Raw genomic sequence first — 18083 nt, 5'->3', positions numbered from 1 at the left:
TTTGTTGAATGTCCAATGAGGAAACAGTATTTTTGATTTCCACTACTACTAATTCTTTTTAATCTGGACATAGCGGTTTATTTATGTAATTTAGTAATTTTTTGCCCTACAAATTAATTCAAGTAATCCAAATAACGATATTTCAAGAAGTACCCGTATCACTAAAACTAGAGCTGCTAGAAAGAAACTGAGGGTAGATTTGAAATCAGTGAGAATAGTAAGAAACATTTTATAAATTTCATAAAACAAAATTATCAATGAGAAATATTGTCTTAATTTTTTCGAATCGATTCTTGGCAATGCATTACCAATAACAAACAACTTAAAACTGTTTATTTCAAGTCAATCGCATAGTTAAAATCTTTAAAGCTTCAGTGTGTCTTTTCAATTATTTCAGTGCCGAAAAACTCAATGTCCCATTCATCATTTCTTGTAACTTTTACAATAAAATTGTAAAATGTTTATATTTTGCTTCTTCACCTTCTTCATTTGTAAGATCTTCGTTATCAGCAGAACCAACAGCTTTTGAGCAAAATTTAACTATGAAAAATTTTAGGCACGTCTCTGCGAATTTTTAACACAAATTTTCGACATAAATAAATGGTTTTTGTTAAAGATCGTGTGGAAGGTGTTTTTAACATTGCGAAAAATAGTTCAACAAGTGAAGTATTTCAAATCGACTCTAATTTGTGCACTGAATAAGCAATAATATTGTACATTCAAGAAAGAATTCTTTGTAGTTACAAAAAAAAAAGTACTGGAAATTCTGAGAACAAAAGTTCCGAGATGTTCTACATGAATTCAATCCATTCAGAAGAAGTAGAAGCTTCGAGTATGTTTTATTAAGAAAATTCTCTTTTCCAAAGAGTGCTGCCGCATAGGATGAATCAGTGTTGATTCCTACTAAGTTTCTAATCAAAAATATATGTGTATCTTGCAAACTCTCTCCTAAACTTTATCTAATCGGTCCATAACATACCTCTTTCAAACCGTACAGAATGGCCAATATGTGAGGCAATTAAGAAAATTGAATGAAACATGAAATTAAGATCTTTAAAACATCTCCTACAATCTGTCATCAATTATTTTTCTGTGAGTATATGGGTAAGAAAACTATCTTGCTCAATATCATTTACGGTCCCTTTGATATGACATTTGTATAGCTGTGATGATCTACTGTGTATTTACATAGAGCTGTAAAATTTAGCTATCTGCTCGAAAGTAAAGCTGATATTATTACCAATATCCTTATAATCCTAATATTGTATCGTTCGACATATATCTGTTGTTACAAATGCATCTACATAATTATTTAGCCTAGTCCATGTCGCCTAACTTAACGTCAATCCTTGTTTATGCGACTTTTCAATACCTCACTCGCAGCACATCCGCTATCATTGGTCTTTCCATTGAATTTAAATAAATTGAATTCAACTCAGTTTGACTTAACAACGCGCGACTCAATTGAAACTGACACTGAATGGCAGTAGAAGCTAACGTGAACTCGAATCCGACTGTGCGAATGCGAATTGAATGGAATTGCATTAAAAGGAATTCAGTTGTTTTAAATTGTTTCGACATTCCACTGCCTGCTCGTTCACTCGATCTCCGTGCGTCGCAGGCGGTCGTTATGTTGGAGCGCCGCAGTAATGTGACGGCGCCTAACGGTGGCGATGACAGCGCTGCAAAATGGACGATATAATGCAAATCAATACACGGACTGACATATATTCACACCAATCCACACACTTACATGCACACTTTGCTTTATCCATTTTGCAATGCACATTAACCTCGTGATTACTGTTCCGGTAGCTTTATGCACACACACGCTCGTCCTGTCAGCAAGCCGCGATCATTTCATATTGATTATGCGTATGTATGTATGGGCGGCATTGTTTTATATCCAACGGACTTGCTCCTTTTTGCAAAAAACAGCTTTTATTTGCGATTTTCCATTGCAATTAGTTAAGTTCTTTTTACTTGTCTGCCTGTCGGAATGCCATTCTCTTGTAGCCATTCTTTTTTTGTTATACTCTCGCAACCTGTTGCTACAGAGTATAATAGTTTTGTTCACCTAACGGTTGTTTGTATCACCTAAAACTAATCGAGTTAGATATAGGGTTATATATATATAAATGATCAGGATGAAGAGACGAGTTGAAATCCGGGTGACTGTCTGTCCGTCCGTCCGTCCGTCCGTCCATGCAAGCTCTAACTTGAGTAAAAATTGAGATATCTTTATGAAACTTGGTAGACATGTTTCTTGGTACCGTGAGACGGTTGGTATTGCAGATGGGCGTAATCGGACCACTGCCACGCCCACAAAACGCCATTAATCAAAAACAAATAACTTGCCATAACTAAGCTCTGCAATAAGATACAAGACTGTTATTTGGTACACAGGATCACATTAGGGAGGGGCATCTGCAATTAGATGTTTTTTTTAAAGTGGGCGTGGTCCCGCCTCTAATAGGTTTAATGTGCATATCTCCTAAACCGCTAATGCTATAATAACAAAATTCACTGGAAGAAAATGTTTTTAGCACTTCTTAAAAACTACTAAAAGCGCGATTAATCAATCACTAAACACGCCAAAGATATTAAATTTTATCTCTGGGATGGTATGAGATGACTTTATAGGAACCGCGTTGAAAATTAGGCAGTGGGCTTGGCACCGCCCACTTTTAGGTGAAAACCCATATCTTGGGATCTGCTTAACCGATTTCAACCAAATTCGGTGCATAACGTTCTTTTCATGTTTCTATGTCATAGTGCGAAAATGGGCGAAATCGGACTACAACCACGCCTACTTCCCATATAACACCATTTTCAATTCCATCTGATTCTTTCACTTTACACTATGCAAATCAGGTAACAATGATTATATCGGGGTAAAACTTTGCGTGAATAATGCAATTAAAGTATTCCACCTTGCGGCCAAAAATTGTCTAAATCGAACCGAAACTGTTCAAACCCCTAAGTACTAATTATGTGGACCCCAGTGCCTATAGTTGACCTTCTACCGAAAATATCAGCCAATCCACAAAGAAATCTTAAACGAGTATACCATTTGACTTTGCGAGAGTATAAAATGTTCGGTTACATCCGAACTTAGCCCTTCCTTACTAGTTTTTGCATTATTTTTTTGTCAATGTGTAACAATGCTCTCATTTGTTTTATATGATATAAATGAGAGAAAGAATTGAATTGAAATTTGAGGAAGAGTGAAGGCAGGTAGGCAGACAGACAGTCTAACGGTGCAGACAGTCGCATGTCTGCAAGTCCATTTCTAAATATTTGCACACCCACAAACACACATACAGGCGCTGCAAATTTTACCATTGTGGCGCTTACTTTTCTATAATTAAACCCGCCCTTTACAATTAGTCTGGTTTTTCACTCACTCACTTCCACTGCATTCCTTATGCTCATTTTTTCCTGACCTCCTTAGCCTTTCCATTTGCATATGTCATTTACTGCCCTCTTCAACACTTCTAAAACCCAGTAAGGATATACATACATATGTGTTTGTGCGCTGTCAATTAATTTGACATTTCAATAGGAAAAAAACGACAAAAAATGCTTGGAATTTTTCATGATTTGGCTACTTGACTTAAGCACAAATACCCTTAAACAAACAATTCACACACACACATACATATGCAAATAAGTCTTGTATCTTCAATAAATTATGAATTTGCTGACATGTTTTAGATTAGTTCTCATTAAATAAGCACAGCTCAGAGCAAAAACAACAATGCCGTCTCGTTAGTGAAACTAAGTCAGATGACAGGGATATAAGTATATTTGAGCACATAAGGTGTAGGTGCTTACTCGTAGTTGGGCACATACAAAAAATAACACCGAATATATGGGTATCAGTGCACACTGCTGTCTTTTTAGACTAATTTTCTCATACATAATGTGGTAAGCCCCATGTCCGTAATATAAAAGAATTGCAGATCATATGGTTGACCTTTTCCTTATATACCCAATATATTGAATTAAACCCTTTCGATTTAGTTTACATCACATATATCTCATTTGAGTTATCTCATACCCGAGTTTCAATACTTATTAATTTTCATACCGGTTATTACGTTCATTATTATTACACCTTAAAACGTCGGAGATCCTCCAAGTATATATGGTATATAAATGATCAGCCTGACAAGCTGAGTCGATTTAGCCATGTCCGTCTGTCTGTCCGTCTGTCTGTATATACGCGAATCAGTCCGTCAGTTTTAGAGATATCGGTCTGAAGTTTTGCACACGTATTTTTCCTCTGAAGTTGCTGCTCTTTTGACGGAACCGCCGATATCGGATCACTCTAGCATATAGCCGCCATACAAACTGAACAACCGCTTGTATGGAGAACTTTTTTATCTAATCTTCATGAAATTTGGCTTGGGTTATTCTATAACGCAATAATGCAATCTCTGAAGAAATCATTCAGATCAGATCACAATAGCATGCAGCTGCCAAACAAGCAGAACAATCGGAATCAAGTTCAACTAAGGAATCTTTGTGTATTTGTGAGGGGATGTTAGCTTCGGGGCAACCGAAATTTACGTTTTTTCTTGTTATATTTATTATATTCGCATTACAACTTTACCCAGTGATTCCTTCTGATCACATTCGTATTGCCGAGGAGCGTTCACTGATGATGCGCCAGAGAAAACAAAAATTTAAAAAGAATGTTACTTATTTTTTATTTTCTTCCCAAACTAAGAAAATAGTATTTCTAGTTCTGAAATTCGAGGTATATATGTACATATATGGCAACCTCGTGTACAAATCAGGGCTATCGCCTTCTAGAGGAGGTAATTAGCCTCTTATTTTGTAAATGAAAGTAGTGTTATTTTTGTTGAAATCATGAAGAAGCTTCAATAAACAAAGCGTATGATTTTACTTACTTTACTTTTTTCTCTTTAATGAGTGACACCCAGCCTTATATTTACGCGGGAATTCATTGATGACTTATCAAGCAGCTGTTTAAGGCTCTTCCTACTTCTAACGGAGCTTGTGGTGTTACTAAATATCCTTTCAAAGAGCGTTTTATATTTAATAGGAATGTCCAATTTATATAAGGTGACATTGGGTATTCTGCGATAGCCAGCTACACAATTAGATAAAGAATCTGAATTATTAGTCCTCGGTTTTAGAAGCGCCCTGCCAGGTTTTCATCAGTGACGTCTTTTATGTCTGTATCATATCACAGAAGCTCATATTATTGGAATCGGAGCATGTCAAATTTGTTATCCATTACTTGGCTGCTGTTGTAATTGGTATACGGTGATGGTAACTTTTTTTTATGCGATATTCGGATTACACATTTTAAATTTTTGTACTTTTATAAAAATATATTCCTCACGGTTTTATTTTATAGCTTTAGTCATTAATTATGAAAAGTAACGCATGCTACAAGGTATTAAAAATTTTATGATTGAGGTTTCGGTGCTGATTTAGGTATTACACACGTTCACATAGGGGATAAAACAAGAAATTTTACACGAGCAATTTAAGCGCAGAGAAAGAGTAACTCGCCGCTTAACGTTGTACTTTCCATAGAAAATTCATTTCGCTGTAAAAACACTCAAACCGCAACATGCGGCACGAGCGCGCGCAGAAAATGCAGTTTAACCGTAACTTCAACATTCCGCATCAGTACATTAAAACCAATTCAGGACGAATTGACATCAGTATAAATGGCAATGAAATGTATAGCAGGTGTGTGTTTGGGTATGTCTTGGAAAAAAGTATGAGCAAAATAGCAGTAGATTTAACGGGAATGAGCTTAAGGCTACAGCGGAACGTGGAAGAAGGTATTCAAATATGCAAAGCATACGTACCTATGTATGTGCAACTGAACACTGACTAATGATACGCAACACATACACACTCATAAGTACATGCGCATGTAGCAGTCAATACCACGTACACCACCACACATACGCGAACGTGCGTCAAAGCATATGTGGCTTAAATATGCACGTACTGAACATGGCGAACGCGTGTATTCACCGTACAGCGCGCGCATTTATTTGCCGCCATAACACTGTCTATTTATTCCACCGACACGTTTTTTATCCTTTACTTGTCTGTCTGGCTGGTGGTTGGTCTGTCAACGCGCGCATTTGCGTTTGCAAATATGAAAATCTCGCCGAATGCGCGCACATTTGGCTAAAATGCCGTATAGAAAAATATGTTAGTGAACCCACACACACACACTTTTCTGACTGCCAACGTTTTTACTCTATTTACCCAACTTAATCCTTTTTACGCGCATAAAAGGATTTGAAATTGAAATTGTGCTAGTGTTGTTGTTGTTTTTGCTTTTGTTTGTCATCAGTACACCATAAGCGATTTACGCGCTTGGCGCTCGCTCGTCAAATCCTCAAGTTGATGCTTTTGCCCTCACTTGCAGCATTCACATAATTTTCCCACCGCTTTGAATTTGTTTTTGGTATACCTTGAACAGGGTATATTAAGTTTTTAACACCTAATCTTCACGAAATTTTGCATGAATTATGGTCCAAGGCAACGGTACAATCTCTAAAGAAATTTTTCAGAGCGGACCATTATAGAATATAACTACCATACAAAATGATCGATCAACACCCAGTTCTTGTATGGAATCTTTTGTATTTATGAAGGGTATTATAGCTTCTGTATAACCGAAGTTAACGTTTTTCTAGTTTTGTTTTAGCTTTAATTTTAAATCGTTGCTTTATTAGCTGTACGCTGCATGTAAGTGTATTTGCTTTTTACGTTATTTTTCTCATATGCGAGTTTTTGAATTTCATTTGCATTCGACTTGCAAGCTCCCGAGGTCCCCTTGGGTACTCAACTTATCAGACAGACCTTAGACCTAATATACTCTTATCTGGCTGAAGCAGCAACTAGAAGGCCATACATACAAATATACAAATGGGTACACAGATTCAGACTAATTTATCTGATTTGTTCGGTTCTACGGCGACACAGTTGATTCGGCGCCAAAACTTTCGAAGGCAGATCGGCGAACATTTTGGTTTTCAGCGCTTTGTGCATGAAAGGGCATACGTGGGTTATTGCGTTTCAACGGAGAATTCAATTATAATAGGATTATGCAATGGAAATTTGTGTGTAATTACGCTTGTCAAACTGTTTGTTGGCTCTGTAGTGTAGGTGGGCTTATTTAAATAATTTTCTGCTTCGGGGTATAGGCAAATGCTATAGTGGCCCGATCTGAAAAATTTGTCCAGACATTTTAGCATTGCTTTAAAGAATAGAATATGCCGAATTTCGTGAAGATATCTTATCAAATAAAAATTTGTTTCATACAAGAACTCGTATATACATACGTACGTATAAATTTGTTTTAAATATAATTAAGATAAACAATGCTATATGTAACCGTGCACTAAAATTTACATTATGCATGGCAAAAGGCAATAACATACACTATAATGTTTCTGCTACTCTTTTGGTAAAAGTTAAGTATTAGGATGGACGGTAAAGATTCCCCTGTCGTAGACTGAGTATACGTGAGGACTTTTGATGATATGTATTTCCCAAAGAAGCTTGAAATATAAGCAGCAGTACATTAGTAACTCTCCTACTTTTAAATAGTATGATTGAAATTGGGAATCATTCTTAAAACAACCCTTGCCGTCCACAACAAATTCCCACTACCCCATACGATCATAATTATAAGAGCGGTGGTGGTTAAATTCATAGCTTATTCGTTGCTAACGGTTTGAAATCAAATAACCATTTGCGGTTCAGTTAACTGTAGTTGATTCCCAGTTGGATTTCTTTGACTAAACTGTTACTTCTGCCTCGGCAACGTGGAATATAAGCTTCGGCAAAGTCAGTTTGCGTCATGTTTGAGTACCAAAGCCGATTTAGTAGTGTGTTTGCGTGTGAATGTGTAACACTCACTCGTACCGGAAAGATTATCCACGCAGGAAATCATTAAATTATGATTGGTACAGAAATCATAACAAATTATGCCGCACAGTGCGGACACACATACAAAAAAGACAAGCAGACAGTCATATATAAACAGAGGGGGGCTGGGCAGGTATGCATCAGGGAACTTTCTGCGAATTCTGAAGGAAAATTGAGGAAGAGGAAAAATTAAGAAAAAGAAAAATTCACTTTCTCATTACAAAGTAAGTACCACGGTGCGTATGATAAACAAATTTGCTGTCAACTCAACAGGGGAAGCTGCATTGAATTGACTGAAGCCACGCAGGGCGGGTGAAAGTGGCAGTGAAGACAGCAAAGGTGCTTGGAGGATAACGAAGCGGAAACCAGTCATATGAACCAAAAAAAAACGCTGAAACAAACAAAGCAGACGACTTCTGAGAGGAATGCAGCGGGGAATGCGAAAAAACCAGCAGAAAAAGAATGAAAATAAATGAAATTTTGTGGTGATTGCTAAAAGAAAAGAAACAAGCAGACATAAAAAAACAAAACGCAAATAAGGGAAAGCACGAAATGCTCGGTCACACGTGCGTGTTTTTCACCCACACGCACTCACACATGGTGAGCAACAAGCAAATCATTTGTTTCTTTTGAATTCACCATTGGGAAATGATGAAGAAGTTATTATTATTATATATTAAAAATTCTACTAAGCCGATTGCAAGACCAAGAACATTGTTGAATGATTCCGAGATGGTTTATTATATACAATTGTAAATTTTTGAAGCAAATGTACTGAGTATACTTTGATGTACAAAGGTTGCAAATATATTGAAATTCTTCTAATTTGAGGAAGTACCGAACATATACATACAAAAATAAAATATTATATCACAAACCCATCACAGCTAACTCACCATACTAAAGATACGCACTATTAGAAATTAACCATATATAGATAAACTTACCTCTGGAGAGTTAAACATATCTGGACATAACTTACTAGAATTGCATTCAATGTCACAATTTCTTGAAGTTATCGAATCTCCAAACTTTTTTCTCGCTATAAGTTGTCAAGATCAACTTCTTCCGATTGCGGCTGGAAAAAGTTGGCTATCATCGATCTTTACCGCTCTTCATTGACAGTAACGGTGCCACCAGCTTCATTTCGAAATTCCAGACCAAAAACCACACAAAACTGTCAAGTTTGGTGAATACTTGTATAATGGTTGTTCATGAATAACTTGTGGATTTTCTTCGCACCAGAACCGACAGGTTTATTTATTTACCGCACCACTAAAATGAAAGTAAGCTTGTTCGGAGAATATTATTATGACCATAAAATGGCAAAAGCATACGAAAAGTTGCAATTGGAGAACGATTATTTTGATAATAAAATTAAATAATTTGTAAACATTGTTCTTGCGTATATCTTTCCATGCTGAAATTGTTAACATTACTGAATACAATAAAAAACAAGTAAGGAAGTTTTAAGTTCAGGTGTAACCGAAAAATTTAACCTCTCACAACATGCAAGGTTTATATTAAAAGAATTATTGATCCGATTCAAACAATTTTTGAAACAAAGTCAAAAAATGTATTAAATAAATTTCAATTATATATGTTGCACATTGACCGATATTTTCGGTAAAAAATCAACTATAGGCACTGGGGTCAACATATTCAGTTCCTAGGGCTTTAACAGTTTTAGTTCGACAATTTACGTAATCCGATTTCACCCATTTCCATAACATAAAAATATGAGAAGAATGTTATGTACTGAATTTGGTTGAAATCGGTTAGGCAGATCCCAAAATATGGGTTCTTACCTAAAAGTGGGCGGTGCCGCGACCACTGTCTAATTTTGAACGCGGTTCGTATAAAGTCATATCACACCGTACCAGAGATAAATTATAATATCTCTGGCGTGCTTAGTTCTTGATTTAACGCGTTTTTAGTAGTTTTTAACAATATCGTTATATTATATATTTGGTATACTCCCCACCAAATAACAGTCTTGTATCTTATTGTGAAGCTTTGTTATGGCAGTTTATTTGTTTTTGATTAATGGCGTTGTGTGGGCGTGGCAGTGGTCCGATTACGCCGGATACAAACAACCGTTAGGTGAACAAAAGTATTATACTCTGTAAGAACATGATCCGAGACTATAAAAATTAGATGATCATGACATATTAGAAATGGCCGAAACGTCACTTAGAAATCATAGCATCCCTATTGGAAAGCCCTTCATTTTTAAGCGATTTGCTACACATTGCTCCAGTCAAAAATTTAATTTTTTTTAAATCGTCATTTCGCCAAAATTTCATCAATTCAAGCGTACTCACTTTTACTAGCAAGACGTATATAGATAGAGAAAAAGGGGTTCCGATTAGAACAAAATTGAATGTTTTGTTTAAAAATGTGAATATAAACTGCTTTTTATAAACTCAAACGCGTGTTTAATAGTTGCAGGACTTTTACACCCTTCTCCTTTGTCCGAAAACAGATTGTTAAAATTAGGCTTTTTTAGGGCTTCTAACCCCTTAATATTGAATAATATGAAATTTTCAAAAATATCCTCATCTAGTCAGCAGGTCTGTATCAATACAAACTTTCTTTATATTAACTATAGCTATAAACACAATAAATCTGCATTTTGTTTCAGATCAACTCATATTCCGCATTAAAGCTTCAACCTTTGATATTTGAATGGTTCGTTGAACCAAAAATATACAGACAAAATTTTTCTGATCAAAAAAACTTCCATAGGGAGAAATCTACAGCTAAGTTTTACTTAACCAATAAAAGTTTAATAAATATCTTTTGCCATTGCATGAGTTATTAAATATTATTTAATGGGCCATGGGAGCGAAAAAATATAACACAAATGCTAAAGTCTACCCTAGTGAAGAAGTATTTTATACTTTCGTATTAAATTAAATACAAACAGGGCGTGCAACAAAACAAGTCAAACACACAATTGGCACCGATTTAGAGAAAGTGAGCTTGCGTCGTGTCACAAAAATTTGTCCAACTTGTAATGAGATGCAAACAAAGTGACAGCTTACAGCGACGCTCATACTCACACGAGTACTTGTACTGCCGATGTGGGTGTGCCTAGGCGAGGCTGTGAGTAAACGATAAAATGGGGTAGATTCCCACACCATCATTTAGTCAAGCCTTACATGTGGAAGTCTATGTGTATTTATGGATACGTTAATCTCGAGAAATACCCTTAGAAAAGTACTACTCAAATCTTATATGAGTTGAAATTTAGCAGGAATGTTTTTAGAAAAGTGCATTAATGTATAAAATGTATGATTTACATTTTTATTTATGATAAAAGACTACTTCGTAATAAAAGATATATTTCAGCTGGCCATAAATAGAATGCTATTTTATAAAGAACTAACAAGTTTTTTCACAAAACGGTATAGAACGTAAGAACATTGTGAAGGACAACTTTGCAACAACAAACGTCCTTAAATTAGATATATGAACGTAGTTATTAGTTTTAGGTAATACAAACAACCGTTAAGTTAACCAACTATTAAAGGAAAAAAAATTCTTCATCTCTGTTTTGTAGTCCAAACACTGAAAACGATTCTTCGTTCAGTGTTTAGTACGTGTGGTTTTTGTTGTTTATTTAGCACACAATTCTTTTTCGCAGTTAATTTATCCTTTTGAAACATTTTTTCATTTTCATGTTTGCACCCAGTTGAAGGGCACATCATAGTTTAGTCCGTTTATTTTACGGTGAAACTTGTTTATCGTTTGTAATTTATCTTTTCAACGTCTCCCCGTTCATTCTTCAGTTTCGCTTTTGAAATTTCTTAGCAACTCGCGATTTATAATATGCACTTGCAGATATTTGTTCAGACAAAAATGCGTTTTTATGATGAAAGCGAACAGCTAGAAGCTCTTCAAATATTTAACGAAGTTTCGCAGAATTTCTTTCGTTTTTTGTTTTTGGAAAGTAAATTGATTTCAAATTGAGATTCCTTGAAGTGAATGCAGATTTGAATAGTTTACTGTTTCCACTTTTGATATTATTACTCTTCTAACTTTGCTTCTTATTTCATTCTTCTTCTTTTTTTTTTGACCGAACTGTTTGCAACTTTTGATGTTTGTGTGCTTAAATTGCATTACGGATAAAGAATCTCATTTAACAGTTAGATTTATTTGTTTATACTAAAAATTCTTGTTGACTTTCCTTTGTTATTCATTTAAATGTATTCTTCACCCCTGATTAAATTTGAAAATCCGATGAATCATAGCTATTAACTACATCCATCCACTATTCTTTTAAAGAAATGAAATCGTTTACACGATTGTTAAAGAACTATTTACTAATAATAATGTATTGTGTATCAAGAGTTATTTGGTTGTTTTGATTCATCGTGGATGAATAAAGTTTCTCATTAGTTGCTCTAGATCGAAATGATTATTATTTAATTATATAAAGAATTTAGACAAACGACACGAAGTGAATTTACAGAAGAGTGTATTACTAAAATCAGAACTCTAACCTACCTATTATTTAGACTCTAAATTAAATATGTATTACTAAGGCAATATTCAATTTTTTGACTTTTCTTACGTCATATCTTCATTTAGTTGTCGTCAGTCGAATATTTTGATAATAATATTAGCTATAGCTTTTGGAAAAAAGTAAGAGTTCTTACAATATTAGTTCCGTACTGAAATCTTCTTAAAAACAATAGAAATCGTTAACGTTGCCAGCACCGAAGCTATAATCCCTATATACCCTTTACAGATGCTTTTTATACCTTGAACAGAGTGTATTAAGTTTGCCACGAAGTTTTTAACACCGCGAAGGACACATCAGAGACCCAGAGATAAAGGATATATAATATGTATATAAATGATCAGTGTGACGAGCTGGGTCGATTTAGCCATGTCCATCTGTTTGTCCGTCTGTATATATACAACTAGTCACTCAGTTCTCTGAGCTTATCTCACTCAGCTGATTCAGTATCGATCTGAAATTTCGCACCCGTCCCGTGCACCGCACCCGTAGCTTCCAGGAATCAACGAAACACTTACTTCAAAGTACCTATAAGACACATTTAGTTCATAATCTGGCATTTTTTCTTTCTTAAGCATGCCTCTGAACTATCCCACATATTATCCTTATCATATATGGTATTTAATAGAACAGACATGACAAGCGATGCCCATATGACGTTACTTTTATTTCGTCGATAACTGTGTGTATTGTTTACTTACTACTGATGTATCTTCTTCATATTTCGGAGTCCCTCTTTTGGCATTATTTATGCAATTTCATTGTCCCGGGCGATAAAGATATCCTTAAGATGCACGAGTCGATCAATAAAGATGCTGACAGAGATGACATTTGAAAGTTTTTTCAACTGACTTTATTCACATTATTGTTTTTATTATTTTCCCATGTGACCAATAGGTAGTAGATCGAAAAGTCATTTCGAGAATTAATTGCTTAATTTAATCCTGCATTGTGTAGTTGCAACAATTGAAGTGCACTTAAATTATTAAAAAAATATGCCTCTGAACTCACTCTTAAAACCGCTTTCCATAATTAATGAGCGAAATATATTCCATTTAGAAGGAATTTATAATGTTCTACAAATTTTTACTAATACCGTAAAAATTTAACTAAATTTTGGCTTGTCTGCTCCTCGTTTAATTAGGGTGAGTTTCGAATTTGAAGCTGTGCATGACAGCAGATATTCGCGCTTCGTTACACTGAATCGCCACATCTTTTTTGGCAGCTTGAGCGAACTTGCCTCGGCTACTTTACAACCACCTTCAACCTTGTCTACAAACATCGCGTCTTCCACTATTTATGTCATGTTCGCTTAAGACATTAAAATATTACGAATGTTGCTCATTAAATGCTGGCAATAAAAAGGTATACAGTGGCCAGAGTGTGGATCTGAAGCAACCCCCAGCCAATTCCAGACAGTTGTGAAGACAATGATGATAATGATGTTGATGGCATTAATAACGATGATACTAGTGTAGTCAATGGTTGTGATGGTGTTAATGCTTATAAAATGCAGTATAAAGCTGAGCAAATGCAATAATTTCAACAAAAATTAAATGTTCCACGACATTAAAACGCATCTACGCGCTTCCAAATCATAGCACATATCACCTCTCTGCTCTCCAACATACACACGTGTGACACTAAGAGCTTGCTTCCTATTTGCCCAATACCTGTCCCAGTACCTGTCCTCAGCCAATCCACCTTTCCTCAGCCAATCCATTTGTGTGCTCGTTTGTTCATTTTCGCCATAATGGCACCCACTTGGCGGCCCACCAATGCCCGTGGGGTGCCCGTCTGTCTTGTGAAATAAAATGAAATGAAGTGGAATTTTCGGAATAAGCGATGCGAATTGCAGGCGACTGGCAGCCTGCGCGTCTTGCTCCTTGTACCGATGTGAAGAAATACCTGTTCAGTTTAATATTAAATGACCGACTCAAGGCAAGTGCAATTGCTAATGTTTCCTCGTTGAATTATCCCTCCCCACGCCACCACTATGCTGTGTCACCCCCCAGCATGTGACTTCTTCTTAAATTCGTGCTGTGTCTTTATTTTCATATTTTATTTGCATTTCGCCTTGCCTGGCGGTGCAATTGGGGCAATCTTTGGCAATTCTGCAAATGGAACCCAATTGAATTTAGCTGAGATATCGGAATTGCTGATAAGATTTGAAAGCGGGAGCATTGAGCGGACTTTCGCTCTAAATGGGGCCTGAAATTTTATTCCAATTGATTTTACGGCGAACACAAATGCGTATTTATATAAGGGGGTTTTAAGCAATGTTGAGTGATTTTATGGAGCAATGAAATTGAAAATGATATCTTTCTCCAATCTATTATGAACATAGCTATGTATTTACGTTGATTTAAAGTGCTTGTGAAACTGGGATTAGTGAATGAATTTTGAATGTAGGTGATCGGATTTTAGTTGTCACGAAAGTGAATTTATAGAAAGACCGTGACGAGTGTTTAGTGTATAATGCAATATATACATATATACTCATGTATACAGTGTATAATAAATATATATGTCAGGAATATTGCGGTAAAATAATGATTATCATTATTAGTGATATGGTGAAAAGAATTGTTCCGAAAACTTTTTAAAGAATGTAAAAGGCCTTTCTAAACTGCGAAGGATAAAAAAAAATTATGAATCTAACACTTATCATATACCCTTGCGGTCAATAAAAACGCACCACCAAATATAATTGAAATAACATGACATGAGCAATTTGTTTATAAAATTATAATATCAGGGCCATTTTTATTTGCTTGGCGGCATAGTGTAAATTAATTATCCACAAATTTTTTCTCGAGAATGGTTGTTATAAGGAATAGCAAATTAATATAAAAAAATTAACAAAAATGTACATTCCATAATATTCAGGATTAATTAAAAAAAAAATTTGAAGTTAATTAAAACCGACTAAATCATTTTCACCATTAACGGAAGAAATACAGCCTGGGATTTAAATTGGGCGAGTTTCCAGGCCAATCCAAGTTGTATCCCTTGATCGTTAAATGTATTGGCCTACTAAAAATAAAAATTCGACCTCAAAATAATCAAATTTACTAATATTGCATAAATGTTTTATACAAGATTTGTTTCTAATCAAAACTTCCCAATTTTGCACGATGACATGGCGCTGAGTCAGTTTAGAAGATTAGTTTCGCGTAAGAATAATGCTTTCAATTGCGGGTACTAAAAAATTGTTTACCACTGTCCCATATTTTTGTGCATTCATTTTTCCATCAAAAAGGTGGAAAGCAAAATTTTGTAAGTTTACCTAATTAAATTTGCTTTCGTCAGACCACATAATCTGTTCCCAATCATTTTATCCCAATTTTGGTAGATTTTAGCCTAAGAAAGTCGTGCAGCCTCATTTTTTATGTTAATAGTGACTTTTGGACAAGGTGTCTTCCATATAAATCCACATCTCTAAGCCGTCGGCGTGTGGTTTCGACACTTAAATCCACTTAGTAAACCCCTCTAAAAAGTGCAGTTTTGAAGTGATGGCTTAAACTTATCCACCACAGTAAGTTGTCTGTTCTCTCAGTTGACTTTTGAGGACGACCTGATCCCTTACAAATGGAAGTAGCACTCCCAGTAAAACTCGCAAACCTTCATAGTAGTTATATAAAGAACATATTCTCGTGTTCGTTTTATTCTAAGCTTTTTCTGTCAAGGCTACTCCAAAAAAGTGTAGGAACGAATCTAACTTTCTTCATCTGCAGACGAAACTTAGCTGCCATGACATTAAAGATAGTTTGGTTTTGTTTGTTTGTTAGTTTCGTTCAAATATTTTTATCAAAAAATTATCAGAAAGAAGAATTGTGCGAAAATTTAAAGCATTATTCCTATGGTAGAAAGAGGAAAACACCAAAAGTGAAAAGAATGTTGCTCATTACGACAATCAAGAAAACAACAAAAATATAAAATTAACTAATATACCATATATTTAGATTTATTATGGGGTAAATGCAAATTGAATATGTACAAATAGTGTATAAAATATATTTTTTTTAAATCCATACATAATCATGGAGTAGTCAATTTTTTCTAATATAAGATAAATTAAAGGTGTTCAATTGAAAACAAATTGGTTTATAAAAGGTGTTAACGTATGTTTTCAGCAGTTTAAAAAAACTTCTAACGAGTGGCTTTCTATACTTCTTACATTTTCCTCTTCTGCCCCTTTCTACTAGATATAAGAGAGACAAGAGAAGCTTGATAAGCTAAGAAAAGGGTCTGCCAACAAGAACGACGTAATTGATATAAACACTCAAATTTGGTCAAATACATTTGTTGTTGTTGTTTTTTGTTACGCAGGTAATTTAATGACATTTATGATTTGAACAAAATGTGTGTTTACGCCAATTTTCGATAAGCCACTGCAGCATTTCCCAATCACCCCAAAGCGACAATTTTGTTTGTGGACAAAGAGATTAAGCCAGATCTAAGAATATGACTTTCCGTTGAACGTGAATTTGTAAATTTTTCAGTGAAATTAAATTTGCTTAATAATCTTGGACAATTTTCAAGCGTTGTTCCAAAGCGAAACGTGACACGATTAAATGGCCATCCTTACTGAACACACTGGCAAATTTTTAATTAATTAATCCGTAAACATACATTACCGTCACGAGCTGTCAAAATCACGTCATCTCTATTGGAAGACTTTTTTGCTTTTAAACTACACTTAGGGAACTAAACTATTATTTAATAAGTAAAACGCTAAAAATAATCTTTTCTGTTCAATACATTGTAATGTCAAAGTTTTCGGTCAGCTTAACAATGTTTTTTTCGTCCTTTTCTCGAAACTTAGGTATATTTCAAAAAGGGCGACAATGGTACTTATAGATTAAAACACTAATTCATCTATTTGGAATTTTAACTGTAGCTAGGCAAGCGGTAACATTATATACATAATAGACCATGACCAATTTCATTTGTTAACTAGCAAAACGTTTTCCGTTGGTTTCAAACCGGTTACTTTACGATTTTGTTATACATATAGCTGTTGTTATTGTATCTTTCGTTTCTAATGTTTTTTCCCTACTATAATTTTTTATTTAAAAGTGATCTACTCTGGTCTATACATATGATGTTTATTTACAGTTTACTACTAATTTTGTTCGGTAAAAAAATTAACTTTGAGAAGGCTGGCATAGTACCAAAAAATCTGTATGAAATATTTTATATTCATTCAAATACTGTAACATACATATGTATACATTCGATTGCTTATTCGTTACTCCCAAATTTAATTATAAAGTTAAGTTAAGCAGGTTGAATAAAAAAGCCGCAAATTAGAATAAGAACCTTTGATAAAAGAAGTATATTATTATTATAAAAAACAACTCAACTGTTGTTTCAGTTATGTTGAAGAAAGTACTTAAATTCTAATCATTATTGGTATTATGTGTGAAGATTATTTGTTATTTCGCTATATACCAAATGGATTTAAGGTGTGTTTTAGTAATTAAGCTCTTGCATTGTAGTAACTGGCATTTTACTAGCTACTACTGCTAACGAATCTTTTCACAGTATGTATGTATATTGTACAATTATGCAGCAACTTGTCGTTTGTGACAGGTGTATCTTTACTAGCACA

The sequence above is a fragment of the Bactrocera oleae genome, chromosome 6, assembly GCF_042242935.1.
Source record: "Bactrocera oleae isolate idBacOlea1 chromosome 6, idBacOlea1, whole genome shotgun sequence".
Taxonomy (NCBI): domain Eukaryota; kingdom Metazoa; phylum Arthropoda; class Insecta; order Diptera; family Tephritidae; genus Bactrocera; species Bactrocera oleae.
The sequence above is the reverse complement of the archived record's forward strand: the minus strand, read 5'-3'. Positions refer to the sequence as shown.